Source organism: Canis lupus, chromosome 7 (assembly GCF_011100685.1).
Source record: "Canis lupus familiaris isolate Mischka breed German Shepherd chromosome 7, alternate assembly UU_Cfam_GSD_1.0, whole genome shotgun sequence".
Taxonomy (NCBI): domain Eukaryota; kingdom Metazoa; phylum Chordata; class Mammalia; order Carnivora; family Canidae; genus Canis; species Canis lupus.
This window is the reverse complement of record NC_049228.1, coordinates 55647675-55663149: the sequence shown is the minus strand read 5'-3', so window position 1 is coordinate 55663149 and position 15475 is coordinate 55647675. Positions and strand designations below refer to the sequence as shown.

The 15475-nt window shown below is 43.3% G+C and overlaps 1 protein-coding gene across 11 annotated transcripts in view; it reads right to left on the bottom strand.

Moving 5' to 3' along the window:
- Positions 1-15475, bottom strand: part of NOL4 (nucleolar protein 4) — a 521655-nt gene that overhangs the window by 317662 nt on the left and 188518 nt on the right. Inside the window, exon 1 of one of the 11 annotated variants that reach the window (XM_038543564.1) lies at positions 4374-4591. The exons of the other annotated variants lie outside the window; for them this stretch is intronic. The gene's annotated coding sequence lies outside the window, so the exon portion shown is untranslated. Of the gene's footprint in view, positions 1-4373; positions 4592-15475 lie in introns of those variants that run through there. 11 annotated transcript variants of the gene reach the window in all.

The following is a 15475-nucleotide window of genomic DNA, read 5'->3' as shown; positions in this document are numbered from 1 at the left end:
TCACTACATTTGTATCTTTGGGATAAATACCTAGTAGTGCAATTGCTGTGTCATGGGGTAGCTCTATTTTCAGCTTTTTAAAGGAACCTCCACACTGTTTTCCAGAGTGGCTATACCACCTTAAAGTTCGACCATTCATTTGGGGAATATAAATAATAGTGAAAGGGAATATAAGGGAAGGGAGAAGAAATGTGTGGGAAATATCAGAAAGGGAGACAGAACGTAAAGACTGCTAACTCTGGGAAACGAACTAGGGGTGGTAGAAGGGGAGGAGGGCGGGGGGTGGGAGTGAATGGGTGAGGGCACTGGGGGTTATTCTGTATGTTAGTAAATTGAACACCAATAAAAAATAAATTAAAAAAAAATAAAGTTCGACCAAGAGTGTGGGAACATGCCATAATTTATTTAGCCATTGTCTTCAAGATAAACATTAGAGTTGTTTCCAGTTTTCAGCTATTTAAAATAATTCCACTATAATAGTTTGCCTTGTGTTTTTTGGTGTACCCATTACTCATTTCTTTTGGCTATACCCCGGAGGAACAGAATTGAATACAGAGTATACTTGCGTTCAACTTTTGTAGATCATGCTAAATAGTTTTTCCCAAGTATCTGCAGCATTTATTGTTCCCCTGGAAGTATAGGAGCATTCTATTTACATTACATTCTTACCAACACATGGGAATATCATTATTTTTTCATTTTAGCCATTCTGGCAGTTGTGATTTTCATTTGTCTGCAGACTACTCTAGTAGTTTTAATTTTCATTTGTTTGATGACTATTGAGGTTAAGAACCCTTTCTTACATTTATTAGTTATTTGGAGAACTACTCTTGTTTACTATGTCTCCTAACTGCTTTCCAGTTTTTTACTGGGTGGTCTTTTTAACTTATAGAAGCTCTATAGATAGCCTGAATATGAATCCTTTGCCAGTTTGCAACTTTCTTCTCAGTGAACAGCTTTTGAATTTTTTGAATGAGAGAGTGGCAAGAATAGTTCCTTGTTTTGAGAAAATTCATCTGCCATGAATATGAAAGAGTCAGGCCGAAAAATGTTAAAAGGATACTGTATAAATTTCCTGATAATGGTAAATATAATGAGAGCCTAGTTTAGACAAAGGGGAACAATAATAAAGAGGAAAAAGATGAGAGATATTTTATAAAAGAATAATTCATCTATTCAATACTGAGACTTGCTAACTGATTTTAAAAATATGAGACATGGGCCATTTATGAAGGACAGTGAATACTAATAAAATGCAGTCATTATTGGCAGATGGGAACTTAGGAAAATGAGAGTTCTGAATCACTGAAGAGTGTTTACTTTGGAATTAGGTTTTTAACTATAATGATCACACCAAGTAGCAGCAAGGCCCAATTTCTCCCAACTCAAAGGCTTTTTATCATTCTCACCGTGATTAACAACTCCATATTCATTTCTTTTCAAGATCACTCAATGAAAAAATAAAAGACAAAACATGGGCTTAAGGAAACTGATATTGTAAAAAATCAGAAAGGAACAGAAAACTCCTGAAAGAAAATTTTCCCAAGAAGGATATTTGAGGAGTAGCAACCCTAGATTGTCAAAACATCCTCCATTTCTTCCTACCCTCAGATTAGCCATAATGTCTTTCCTTTCCTGGTTCTTAACACTATTATAACTAAGAAGTAAAGGATGCAGAACTTCCCTTAAGTGATTTCATAAAAACTCTTATTTGAATGAGATGTTAAGTCCTCTATCATTATCATCAGGCCCAACATTATCATCTTAACATTTATTGAGCACTTACATACACTGTGTGTTATATGCATTATTTGATCCCTGTAGAGTCCTGAAAATAAGTATTACACTATTATTACTATTCTATGGCAGAAAGCTTAAGCAATTTGCTCAATGTGACAGAGCTAGTAAGTCATGGACCTTGGACATGAACCAAGGCAGCTTGACTCTAGAGCTTCTTTCTTACCTAATTGTTCTCTACATTCTCCTTGCCAGCTATCATGCAACAATTATTTACAGCTAAGGCCATAAAATAATACGAATCATAATAATTAGGATTTAGTAGTAAGTACCCAGATGTGGAAAGTCCTATAGGACATAATGTACCCTAAGGATAGAAACGAAATTGAGACCCAATCTGAGGGACAAACACAATTGAAATTACTTCATGTCAGTTCACTTTTCTCCCTCTCCACTTCTATCCAGCTTCCTCTGTTATCACTAATCTTCTAATCACTAATACTTCTATTGTCTTTAATTTCCTCTCCATCTCTAAACTGTCACCTTCTCTAATTCGTTCTCCACCCCACAGCCAGAATGATCTTTTTAAATTATAAAATAGCTCATGCCACTCTTCTTTAAAAACATTTCATGGCTTCCCACTGCACACAGGATAAAACTCTTCATTAGGGCCCACCAAATCCTACAAAATCTGACCTCTGCTTCCCTTTCCACCCTCACCCAGCCCCCCCAATTTCCTTCTCACCATGCACATTGATTTTTATGTCAATCCCTTGAATACCAGAAGCCCTTCTCTACCACAGGTTCTTGGTGATTACTATTCTCTCTGCCTGACCTGTTCTTTCTCCAAAAACTTAAATGTTTGGCTTATTCTCATCCTCATCTCCACATAAGAATTTTTTTTTTATCATATAGCACCCTAGTTACTTCTGTAGCCGACTTTCTAAAAAGCTGTAATTTTATTATTTAGTCATAAATGTATTCATCTATCTTACCCACCAGAATTAAGTTCATGATAGTGTGCCTGGCACATGCTAGATATCAATAAGAAATCTGATGAGATGAATCAAGAATCAATAAATGGCTCCATGTTTCTTATCTTGGGTAACGGGGGATAGTAAGGTCATTAACTGAGATATGAAATACAGGAGAAGAAGCAAGTTTTGAAGAGGAACATAGTTCAATGAAGGGGAGGAGACTGAATTTGAGATGCCTGAAGGAAAAACCAGTAGAAATATCCGTGAAGTAGGTAGGAATAGGGGGGTCTAGCATTCAGGGGAAAATCGGCAAGATAACACAGACACGATAACATCAATTTAGAAGACAATAGAGAAAAGGGGCAGATAAAGCTATGGATGTGAAAAAGAAGGCCCAGGAAAATATGCAGAATGGATACAGCAGAAGACCCAACAGGCAATATAAAAGAAGGAAGAGGAAAAATGAAAAGCAGGAGGAAAGGGCTTCAAAGAGATCAGAGAAGTGCCAGGAGAAGATGGGGACAGATTTTCCAGGAAGATGAGAAATTAAATAATGAAGGTCAAGTTTTCAGGAGAAGTAGGATAACAAATGAAAGCAGGGATTCAGGGTTGATGTTTAGGAAATCCTCGTGGCCACTGGCAGAGGCTGCAACCAATTAGATTAGGAGATTGAAGACAAATGTGTTTCAAATTCTTAGCTTTACCCAAGGTTTGGATTATATAAAAATCTTTTTTGGTGGCTTTGAAAACCCCATGACACAGAAAGTGTGGCAAAGCTAAATTATTAAGTACTTCACCTATCAGCTTCAGGGAAGACATAGTTATCCTGCATTGTTGGAATTTTCTAAAGAGGTGGTATTAAAGTCAGTTAAAAAGGCTAGTCTATTCAAAATTGCAGAACTATGTAAGGAAACTCATGATTATCAGTAGCAAAAGCTACCAGGGTGCTTTCAGAGAATGAAAGCTGTACCATATACACATTAAACACAAAAGAAATTTGAGAAGCAAGGGGCTGAGACCAACAGCAGTTCACAGAGCCTGCCAGGGTACACTGGCAATTCAAGATCACAGATGCCTCAACTTGCTCTAATCAGGGAGAGTCCTTCTTGCTAAGTGCATTCATGTCTGTAGTCAGTAGAGATGCATCCATGCACTAAATCTTGAACTTGAACTAAGTGTAAATATTCTAGAGTATTTAATTTACCTCCCACCCCAGTTCAAGGGCAGACCCATGCTAAAATAATCCCCCCTGCAAAGCGAAACACTGATCTCAAACACGGAATGGAATGGAGCCCAGAAATGAGACATCTTAGCACTGGATTGGCATACGGGCTGGGGGGGAAAAAAAAACAGGGAAGGAGCTTCTGAACAGCTCATTCTTTCTCTATTATGTCCCCAGATACTCCAACACATAATCATTCCACTCATTTGTCAAAAAGCAGTTAATTTCAGCAAAAGGGTGTTCCTATACTATCCATATCCTATAAATGAAAAGTAAGAATTTCGCATATCTACTATAATTTTAAAAGAATTTTAAGTCTCTTTCTGTTGATACTTAGATTTTGTCCTGGACAGTGTTCTGTGAAATAAGCTGTTTGTCAACAGAAGAGGTGCGTGGCACGGTACAAAGGGAGTCACTTTTTCCTCCTCCGGACCGACCGTTAATTGCAGCAAACGCTGAGATCTAGACAATTCTGGGTGGAAAGCCAAAGAAAGAAAGGCCTGGTGGAGGAACCCCGGCGAATTTTGGAAGTCGAAGTGGGCCCTCTCCGGTCCCGTTTGCGGGGGAGGAGCCGTGGCAGGTGCTGGGTTCGAGTTCTCGCAAGAGGCCGCTCGGGCACAGGAAGGCTCGGGTCGGTAGCTGCTGCTTCTAAGGCGGCGGCAGGCCAGGGGAGGCTGCCCCGGCAGTCTCCATGGCAACGCTGAGGGGAGGAGGTGGGAAAGGCGCCCTCGCGCCGCCCGCCCCGCCTCCCCCGACCTCGCGCCGGCTCCGGCTGCTCCTCCAACCACACCTGCCCCGCGCTCCAGCCTCCGCAGCGCCCGCGGCCCGCTGCACTGTTGCCTGGGCAACGCCGGGGCAGGCAGGCCACGCCCCCCGGGCATTCCCGCCCCCAGGGCCCGGAGCGCGAGGGCTGGAGCGGATCCGAGAACTCGGGTCCGGGCGGGGCCCAGGGGTGCCCTTGGAAGACGCAGGCGACCGGGGCTGGACAGCCGGCCCGGCCCCACAGCCGCGGGCGGGGGAGGATGCTCAAGCGCCCCGCCCTCTCCGGCACCTCCGGTCGGGCATCTGCTCTCTCCTCCCGACCGGGGCGGGGTCGCCAAGCGACGCTGGGACTGTGCGGGCCACCTCCCGAAGGGCCCAGAGCCCCAAGGATGCTTGCCGCACCCCAAACCATCCCCGGGTCCAAGGCAGGGCCGAGGCGCCCGCCCCGCTCCTCCCGCGGCCAGGCCCCCTTCACACCCACCTAGGCTCGGCTCCAAGGACTAATTTACCTCCCACCCCAGTGAGTCCTCGCCCTGTTTTCCTGCCCAGCCCTGGCCTTGGAGAGCTAAGGGTAGACTCCCTCGGAGCCACAAAGTAGAAGGCAGCTAGTGCACCCAGGGGCCCTAGGCGACTCCCAGCCTTTTCCCAGGTCAGCAGCTCCGCTGGCCCGGGCCTCCCACGGGAGAGGGCTGCGGGGTGGGGGCGCAGTCAGCAGGCTGTGTCCTGCCACCCCCGACCCACCCCCAGCCATCAGAGAGGTACCCGTGACCATGATTAAAAATTGCATAGAGAAACTGATTTTTGTTCAGAGCCTAGAAGAATTGAATCAAGTGTTTATTTACTGGAGCAAAACAATCCTCGGTGAAGTGTGCCTTTTTCTGCAGCTAAGTCAATGGGGACTGTTGCCTTGATTTCAAAAGGAGCCAAGATTTTGAAAGACATAAACATTACTGCTTAGGTGTGGATAAAGAAAAAAAAAAGAAACTATTTTTATTTTCTAATTGAAATTTTTCTAGTTACAGTTTTCTATAGTTTACAATATGGATCCGTTCTCTTCTTGAGCAAAAATATTTTATTGCTATGACCGGGGCTTTTCATAACAGAAGGTTTTAGTATTACCTTTTAAATAAGATCCACAAAATTTGAAAATAAATTCAGAAGCAATACATGTATTGGTGAATATACACTGTATCATTGGTTTTTCCAAACATTTAGGGAGATACTTGATGAATCAGTATATTGTTCAATAACTGTTGGTGACTTAGCACTTAAAGCAAAGATCACTGTAGCTGGAGAAAATTCATAGGGAAATAAACAGCACTTGTCAATTAGATTTAATAGTTTGCTTAAGAAATTTTTAAGATATAGATAGATGATAGATAGATAGATAGATAGATAGATAGATAGATAGATAGATACTAAATAAATTTGACCTAAAACAGAGGATCTTTCAGTCGGAGTTTTGAGATTAGATATGTGCCTTAAAATGCAAACTGAAGTATTATGTGATTATTAATTCAGATATGTTTCGGTATCTTTGCAATGAAACACCCAATTTTATAAGGCAGTTATCTTCAAAGATGATTTTCATAAAGAAGTTTACTTTAAATGTGATATAGTGAGTAGGAGATTAATAAAGAAAATATATCTCTAATCATCTTCCAAACTGCCTATTCTGTCATGGCAGAAATGTTTCTATCTCCCTGAGGATTTTATCCATGCCCTCAAGTGCCAAATTATCTCCTTTTGTGCCCACATTGATTAAAGTTAAATGCATATTTCAATTGGGAGATAGATCTGTATATAAGTCATAGAGTATATATGGACCAATGTCTAATATCTCACTTCATGTCATCAGGATCTCACAGAAGAAGGTTCATGATCAGAGTACCCCATGTTGCAGTATGTTGAGATATAACTGAACGGGAAGCAAATAGAAAAGCTTTTGGCCTTCTGGACTGTTTCTTTTGCCATTTGAAAAGGCCTAGCTGCTCACTATTATTTCACATGGTATGATTAGCTCTCAGCAGGTCTGGCACGCCTTCAGCTAGGTCTCAATCTTTGCATATTCAAGTATTGTTCCATTTTCTCAAGGTACAATATATATCGGGGTATTAAAATATAGAATATAACACAGAGCTGCCAACTAAAGCTTTCAAAATGAATAATTATCTGAACACTTAATATTAATGCACACTAGGAATAAGGAAACTGGAAAAAGAAGTATATTAAGAAATGATTTTAGGGCAGCCCCGGTGTCTCAGCGGTTTAGCGCCGCCTTCAGCCCAGGGCCTGATCCTGGAGACAGAGTATGGAGTCCCACATCAGGCTCCCTGCATGGACCCTGCTTTCTCCCTCTGCCTTTTGTCTCTGCCTCTCTCTCTCTCTGTGTGTGTGTCTCTCATGAATAAATAAATATTTTTTTAAAAAAGTTTTAAAAGAAATGATTTTAAAGAAACACATATACTCAATATGTAATTTTTGTTAATCGATGTCTCTAGATTATAGAACCGGATGTTATTCTTTTTCTTTCTTTTGCTTTTCAAGAAATCTATAATAAGCAGGTATTAATTGAATAATAATAAACATTATATATTTTTAAATTTATAAATATCTACACTTTTAAAAGCATAAATTTATTTTAATCTATTAGTTGTGACAAACAACGCTATATTTTTTTCATTGTCTAAAATCTGTCTAGGAAATAAAAAGCCAACTGAATTTTTCAAATATGTCTTTCTAAGAGTTGGGAATGTTTCAGAGGTTCCTAACAGAATACAGAGCCAGAGAAACTTGTATGTACATCTCCAGCTTACTCATTAAACAATGTTATAAGAAATTGTTACATTTAAAATACTCATTAACCTTATGATAAGACTGTCAAACCTCCAAAGCATTCTCATCCACTGATCTATCAAAATATAACCACATTATAGCTTACCTGGGCCAGTAGGTACCAACTAATTCATATGTTAGTGTTAAAGTGTTTGACAGAATGATATTAATAAAACAATTTTTAAAAACACTATATAAAAATAGCCCCCTTCTAATTCCCACTTCAACAAGGTATGCCAATTTAGTAGATGGATCTTGCACCTAGATTTGAAGTAAGCAAACAAGATTCTGTCATAGGCAAACAGGGAGGAATTGAAAGATGTTTGTCTTTTACAGAAAGTAGATTATACAAAAATTTGTATATATTCATTTCCCCACAGTCTCAATATCAGAAGTACATCATTTAAACTTGAGCTGATAATAAACATCTAGAGCTATAATAATGTACACTAAAGAAATAGAACAATATTAACTAAAGCTTATAAATTTGTAACAATCAAGCTGGTAAAGAACAGCTATGAAATGTTGTGCCCAAGATTGCGAATCCGAGAAACCACCACGGAGCCAACACCGATGCAAGCACACGAGGGTTTATTAGCAAGCTCGAGCTTGGGTCCAAGTATACCCATCACAGTGGAGCAGGGACTTGGACCCCGAGGTGGGTTTCAGCTGGGTTTTTATGGGCTGGTCTAGGGGACCTCCAGGAGGGGTGGAAGAATTTCTTCATTCCGATATGGGGGAAAGGGTGGGGGAGTTTCTTAATCTCTGTCTTCATTCTGATATGGGACTTTCTGTCAAGGACGTTCTATTTTCATTCCAATATGGGACTTTCTGTCAAGGGCGTTCTGCGGTTTTTTTCTGTAACTGAAGTAGGGTAGAGTTCAGCTCTTGTTCACAGGGGCCTGAGATGGCTGCCGAAGCTAAGATGGCTGCACTTGTGCTAAAGCTAAACTTGAGGTGGAATGGCCTTAATTTTCTCGGCCTCCACATTTCCCCCTCTCAGAGGAACCTAAGGAAGGATCCAATCATGAGTCCAGGTTAGTCTCAGTAACAAGATCCAGTGGTTGGTATTGCTGAGTATCATGAGCTGAACTGCATGATTGTCTTTGACAAAAGTAACCAAACTATTGATAATGCAGGGCCCGAAGGTAAGGAGGAGAAGGAAGATAATGAGGGGCCTGGCTAGGGTGAACAGCAAGGTAGTGAGCCAGGGGGAATGACTGAACCAGGATTTGAAGCAACCTTGTTGCTGTTCTCACTCCCATTTACATCTAGCCAAACCTTTTCTGACATTTGCCATAGATCTTGGACTATTCCAGAGGGGTCAGTAAAGAAGCAACATTCCTTGTTTGAGGCAGCACATAACACCCCCTTGTTGTAAGAAGACTAAGTCTAATCCCCTTCTGTTTTGAAGGACAACCTCAGACAAAGATGTTAGGGAGTCTTGGAGGTGGGAAATAGAGGTTTCTATCCGTTTTATGTCTAGATCGATTGTTGCTCTGAGACTGTTATAGTGGGAGTTCTGTACAGCTAGTGGAGCAATATCTGTCCCTGCACCTGCTAACCCAATTCCCAACAGCGTGGCAATGGTGATAGCCGAGATGGACTCTCTTCTATCCCATCGTGGGTACCTGCATTGAGCCACTGAAGTACCTGCTCATCTGAATGGTAGATAATTTTAGGAAGTAGCTGAACTAGCACGCAGAAACTCTTTGTCTGATTTAGAATCTGACCATGAAAACAGGGGGTTAGGCCTGTAGAACATGCCCACCAACCATCTTGAGGAGGTAGGTGGTAGTCTAGGCTAGATATAGATTTTGTATCATTACATAGGAACTGGTATTGGGGTGAAGGGGTGCCTATCCAGAGTCCCTGACCTGACATTGATTGTAAAGTGAGTCCTTGAGTCTTTTGATGCCATGTATAGGCATTAGGGTCGGAGGTTGTGTTGTACTGAACTAACATCGCTGATTCCCTCATAGAAGGGAGGCCAGATGTCATAGCAGAGCCAGCAAGATCAGATAAGATTGGGCTTAGTTGCATTGAGGAACCTGTAAGCTTGGAACATCAGGTCCCAAAGTGGATGCTGAGAGGGGCTGAGGAAAGGAGCATCTTGTGGAAAGGAGGCCGGGATGGGAGTGATTGTCTGATCAGGGGTGTTATTGAACGCAGACAGCATGGTAGGTACAGGGGAAGGCGGTGGGGAGATAGGAGCTGTCTGAGGTCTGAGGTTTAGGTGGAGGAGGTGCTAGCACAGGGTTTGGGCCTAAGGCAACCCGATGGATATCCCTGTGTTGGAGTTTAACAGTAAACAGGATACTGGGGTCTGATCCCAGTTGTGAACAGAATCGCAGGCCCCAGGTGAGTCCTGTTTGCCACCTATTCTCTATTCTACCGGCCTCCGTAAACCTCAGGGTCATTAGTCCAGCCCTGTTCGTCGGCGCCCCTGGGTTGTGGAGTTGCATTTAAAGGTGATCAGATTCTTGCTGAAGGGTGCAGTCCTCCAAATATCTCCGGTGGAGACAAACTCCAAGAGGCGCAACAGAAATTGGAGGGGTCTCCACACTGTTTATGTGGGTTCCCTTTAAGATGCCCTGGACGGACAAAAGTATTGATCTGTCCAGTCTCCACAATATCCCTGGCAAGGTTGAGATAAGTTAAAAGTAAGGTCTGGGAACCAGGTCTGTGGAGGCGCTTCCTTAGACATGGAGTGTATTACTTCTCCCCTTGAGATATCAATAACCTGCCAGGTTAGATTAAGTGGCTGATGGGGATTGGTTCTGGAAGAGGACATAGCATAAGCAACATTAGTGGGGTAAGTGAGAATGGTGCAGTCTTAAGCTTTAGGGGCTTGTCCTTGTCTAGTTGGCTTTTCCATTCTGGAACAAAGTCCTTGAGAACGGCATGTGGGTCAGCTGGCCAGACGTGGGTGTACTGGACCCAGGGAGTAGTCCCATCAACCTTGACAGCGGTGGGAGTGGTTAGGATCACGATGTAAGGTCCCTTCCAACGAGGTTGAAGTGGCTGGTGTTGGTATCTCTGGACGTACACCCAATCACCCGGCCAATATCGATGGGGGTCCAGGGGTGGCCCAGTCTCGTAGAGGGCCCTCAGCTTAGGCCACACCTTAGAGATGTATCCTGGTCCGTTGTCTGATCCAATCTTAACAGGAAAACCATACCTCAGCAAGAGGTCTCCCAGCAGTTTCTTGGTCACGGTCTGTGCTGTCTCATGTTTGGTAGGAAATGCCTCTGTCCATCCTGAAAAAGTATCTACAAACACTAGTAAATACCTGTATCCGTATTTTCCAGGTTTTACCTCAGTGAAGTCCACTTCCCAGTAGGCTCCCGGGCAGTCCCCCTGGAGCGGGTACCTGGGTTAGATCCATGGGCACTGGCATTAGTTAACTGGCATGTGTGGCAGCTTGCCACAATCTGCTGGATCTTTGCTTGAGAGTCTTTAATAGTGATCTTTGCGTGTCGTATGAGGTCTTCCACCTTTCTTGTTCACCTATGAGTACTCCGATGCATTTTGGATAGGACTCATCATCCTAGTTCCTCTGGCAAGATGATGCTGGAGTCTGCGGCCCTCCACCAGCCACGCAAGACTTGGGTCATAGGCAAGCGTTTGATCCAGTGTTAAGTGAGCATCAGTATAGTTGGGGGTGTCCGGCAGGGTCGGTGCCCCCCGGATTGGGTAGCGTGGTTGTTAAGTTCTGGATCACCGAAAGGGCCACCTCCTTTGTTTTTGAATTGGCTAGCCGGTTTCCCCCAGCTACTGGTGTATCTGCCTTTTGGTGTCCTGGACAATGGATAATAGCTAGTGCCTGGGGCAGCCAGAGGGCCCTCAGGAGTTTAAGGACCTCTGTTTTGTTTTTAATAGTCTTTCCTTCTGCTGTCAGAAGCCCTCTCTCTGTGTAGAGGGCTCCGTGGATGTGAGCGGTGGCGAAGGCATACCTGCTGCCGGTGTAAATGTTTATTCGTTTACCTTCTCTCATGGTCAGCGCTTTGGCCAGGGCGATCAGTTCTGCCGTTGAGCCGATGTTCTGGCTGCCAATGGCTCTGCCCAGATGGTCTCCGTTTCCGTGGTTACGGCTGCCCCCGCATATCTGATTCCTTCTCAGACAAAACTGCTGCCGTCCGTGTACCAGGTGGCGTCTGATTTCGGCAGTGGCTGGTCCTGGAGATCAGCTCTTATTCCGTGTACCTGGCGGACAGTTTGCGGCTGTGGGATCCTCAGGACGGTTTCCTTCCACGCATCTGTCAATCATCTTTGTCCACCCTTTAATTTGTACCCTAGGTAGCTCAACTCTGCTCTGCAGATCTGGAGAAATGTCCCAGAGGTGTGGGTGTGGGGTTGGAGCAGTTAAATGCATTAGGGAGGGAACAGCCACCAGGAAGGATTTGCCCAAGGTGGCACAGATAAAACAGTGGGACAGATTGTCCATGCCAGAAAGGCTGGTGAGGGAAGTGCCTTGTCGGGTAAGTTTTATCCAGGAGAATGGGTCCTGGTCCTGAGTTGGGTTAGTCTGTAGGTGGGTTTGGAGAAGTTGTTCCTGTGTGCCTATGGTGTGAGTTTGGATACTTAGGGCGGTTTGGAGAAGTTTGTTAAAACCTTAGAAAGTTTTAAAGCACACACCTAAATAGGATTAAAGACCTGATAAAGGCAAAACAGAAACTGGTTTTTCTGGGCAGGCAAAGAGAAAACAACTCTTCAGATTTTCTTATCAAGAGCAGACCAACAAATCAAGGAAACTTTTGAACAGAAGTAGACTTTCAATCTTATACATTTGTACTTTAAAATCCATTAACTTCAATATTAGTCTGTCCTGACCACACCTAAAATTCCTTTCCAAGGATTTCCCTTCACAAACCTTCTACACCTTCCTTTGCATTCAGAATTTGTCCCAAGCCATTTCTTTCCAGTCTCATTTAGTACAAAATTGCTTTCTTTCACCTTGAACAAAAATATATTCCCATTCCTTATATTTTTCTTACACATCTCCTTTTCTACATACAGAGTTGCTTCCTTTATTGCCATCAGTCTTATTTTAGCAGAGTTTTTCACTCTTAGAAACCTCAGTCTCCAGTGAAAACTAAGGAGTAACCAATTTTGAACTGTCACACCAGAACTCTTCAGACAGCAAATTTATGAAACAGTTAAGTACAGAGCATGTTCACCAACAGATTCAAATCAACGTTTCAGCACCTTTTCCTGTTTGGAAAAGACCTAGATGTCCAATGAATTTAATCCCATTTATCATCAAAGTGTAACTAAGGTTTCAGGTTACCAAAGACTTTGAAAGGTATCTTAACAATTACCTATGAAAACTTGGAAACAGACAATTAACCATGTGTTAGCCATTTTCTCCTAACAAATTGCAAAAAGATAACAGAGCTTATATGACCTTCAGTAAACCTCAATAGAATAAAAGTTTCAGGCTTAGTAGTGATAATTTTCAAGACCTATTTATTATGTCCCACCTGGATCCACTTAAAGTCAATCAATTTGCTCCCCATCGTCAATTTTTACCTGAGACACTAGTGCAGGATTCTGGAGGGGGCAGTGTTAAGTAATTGGTGGTCTTCTTGCTCCTGGATGGGGAAGGGAGAAAGAGCCACTATGGACCAGGGCACGGAGGGGAAGGGCGGTAGAGTCTGCCAGCCGGTGGGTCCGGCCGCGTGACCCTGCTGCCCCCCGTGCACTGGGACTCCCTTGTCAGGGTCAGGGAGGGGTGGCACCCCTTCTGCAGCCCCGGCGCCTCTAATGGGGGTGGGGGGCGAAAGTGCAAGGGGGCTCGGGTAGGGCTGCAGGAGAATCAGGTCCTCCGGGGAGGAATCCTGCAAGACTGGATAAGGGGTGTTTTGGTCTTAGAGTCAGTCTCCTTCTCGGCCTTTCACAGGGCTAGAATCCTGGTAGGTCCTGCTTTGGGGGGTAAAAATGGTTTTAGCCAAGGAGGGAGATTCTCAATCATGTCCTGCCAGGCCAGCATGTAGAGCACCTGGTCAGGGTGGCCGTCTGGTTTATCCCTGAAGATCACGGCCTTAACCTGTAAGGTAAAAGGTAGGTGGAAAGTTCCTTCTTAGGGCCATCAAAGGTTGGCCACTCTGTCATGCTGTAAGTTCGAAATTTTTCTCTCCATATGTCTGTGCTCAGATTATGAGTTCTTTCCCTAATGTCTGAGAAGTGGGAGAGCATAAGAGACAGGGGGGTGGTTTGTGTCTGCCCCATTCTGTCTCCAGTCCACACCAAGGCACAGTTATGACAATTAACAAAGACACAGTAACACAGACAAACGTTCCAGTGCAGCCGTGGAGACGACAAAAAGTAAACCGAAGGGCTGGCTGTTCCTAATGGCAGCCGGTCCTCCTCACAGATGAGGACCCCGTCCTCCAGGCAGGGGCAAGGGACGTCTCCCAAGACCCCGGTCTACGTCCACCAGTGCATCCTGGCGCATTGGCCTAAGCCAATGCCGACCGATACAGATTGGAATTCCTACTGGTAAAAGTACAGTATAGAGCTCTCAGAGAATATGCCTGCAAAGGTGGAGAAAGTTGAGTGCACTCACCAGCGTGAAACCCTCCAGATGGGGTCCTGGAGGTCTCTCGGATCCGGACGAGCCCCCAAATGTGCCCAAGATTGCGAATCCGAGAAACCACCAAGGAGCCGACACCGATGCAAGCGCACGAGGGTTTATTAGCAAGCTCGAGCTTGGAGCTTGGGTCCAAGTATACCCAACACAGCGGAGCAGGGACTTGGACCCCGAGGTGGGTTTCAGCTGGGTTTTTATGGGCTGGTCTAAGGGACCTCCAGGAGGGGTGGAGGAATTTCTTCATTCCGATATGGGGGAAAGGGTAGGGGGAGTTTCTTAATCTCTGTCTTCATTCCGATATGGGACTTTCTGTCAAGGACGTTCTGCGGTTTTTCCTGTAACTGAAGTAGGGTAGAGTTCAGCTCTTGTTCACAGGGGCCTGAGATGCCAAAGCTAAGATGGCTGTACTTGTGCTAACGCTAAACTTGAGGGGGGATGGCCTTAATTTTCTCAGCCTCCACAGAAATAGTTGTATAAAGTGCTGTTAAGCTTTAAAATAAGTCATCCTGGATTATTACACCTCCCACATATCCAATTACTAAGCATAACTATTAAACCATTCTCAAATCTGCTGACATTTGCCTGTATCTCTTGCTTGGATTATTCAATTTACTACTTGTTCTACTAGTTTCAAAAATGACACCTACAATTTTTTCTTCTCAGAGTATCCTAGAGTATAAAATTAAAATCTGAGCCTACTTATTTTCTCTCCCCCTCGTATGTCTACACATTTTAGATATACTATTGAGCATACACGTAAATATGAGAAATCCCACAAGGACCCCAAAATTAAAATATAAAATAAATGTTAAAGTGAAATCAGAGAAGTAAGTTGTAACAGAAAACTAAAGTTTAGGCTTATCCAGAGGTAACTGCCTATACCAGAAACCTATAGCTTCTGGGGACTAGACGGAGCCAGAAGAAGAAACTAAACCTTGGATTCTGGCAAAGTAGGGTATATAAAGCTGATTTGTGAGTGCAAGGAATTAGAAATTATAGAAGAAAAGAAAAGAAAAAAGACTGCATTTGGGGCAATATCTTCACATCAAGATTTCAGTTCACCAACTCTTTTTTCAATGTTATCAAAATTTCTATTGAAACCTTTGAGTTCCTACTTTCTACATTTGTTGTTTTTGCCTTAAAAAATATTTTTTAGATCTATCTAGTCACTTTTGTATCATTTCTTTCCCTCTAATTTAAGAAACTGCTGACAGAATTTTCCATAACTGGTAAAAGTCATTAATTCAGAAATTCAAGACTATGTATTATTAGAAAGGCTAATTATTTTTAAATCTCCGCATAGATACATAATCGTGAATCTGTAGAACACCATCAAAAGAAAAAGATTCA